The sequence below is a fragment of the Sinocyclocheilus grahami genome, unplaced genomic scaffold, assembly GCF_001515645.1.
Source record: "Sinocyclocheilus grahami isolate Dianchi unplaced genomic scaffold, SAMN03320097.WGS_v1.1 scaffold2447.1, whole genome shotgun sequence".
NCBI lineage: Eukaryota > Metazoa > Chordata > Actinopteri > Cypriniformes > Cyprinidae > Sinocyclocheilus > Sinocyclocheilus grahami.
The window spans coordinates 80,864-81,678 of NW_015507626.1; the positions used below are offsets into that span (position 1 = coordinate 80,864).

The following is an 815-nucleotide window of genomic DNA, read 5'->3' on the forward strand; positions in this document are numbered from 1 at the left end:
CACGCGCACTCTCACTCACGCGCACACTCACGCACGCGCACACTCACTCACGCGCACACTCACTCACGCTCACACGCGCGCTCACACACGCGCACACTCACGCACACACTCATGCACACTCACACACACTCACGCACACACACACACTCATACACTCACGCGCACACTCACGCGCACACACACGCTCACACACACACTCACACACACACTCACACTTACTCACGCGCACACTCACGTACACTCTCACTCACGCGCACACTCACGCACGCGCACACTCACTCACGCACGCTCACACGCACGCTCACACGCGCGCTCACACACGCTCACACACGCGCACACTCACGCACACACTCACGCACACTCACACACACACACTCACTCACACGCACGCACACACACACACTCACGTGCACACTCACGCGCACACACACATTCACTCACTCACTCACACTCGCGCACACACACTCACACTCGCGCACTCACGCACGCTCACACGCGCGCTCACACACGCGCTCACACACGCGCACACTCACGCACACACTCACGCACACACACTCACGCACACACACACACACACACACTCATACACTCACGCGCACACTCATGCGCACACACACACACACTCACTCACTCACTCACTCACACACACTCATACACACGCACACACTCACGCTCACACACACTCACTCACACACACGCACACACTCTCACTCACTCACACACACACACTCTCACTCACACTCATACACACTCGTACACACTCTCTCTCACTCACTCACACACTCACACACTCACTCACTCACTCACTCACTCAC

General features: G+C 57.7%; 1 protein-coding gene across 1 annotated transcript in view; it reads left to right on the forward strand.

Annotated features, from left to right (window-relative positions):
• The window catches only part of LOC107575051 (uncharacterized protein C19orf43-like), an 8,201-nt gene that overhangs the window by 4,277 nt on the left and 3,109 nt on the right, over positions 1-815 (forward strand). The window lies entirely within an intron of this gene.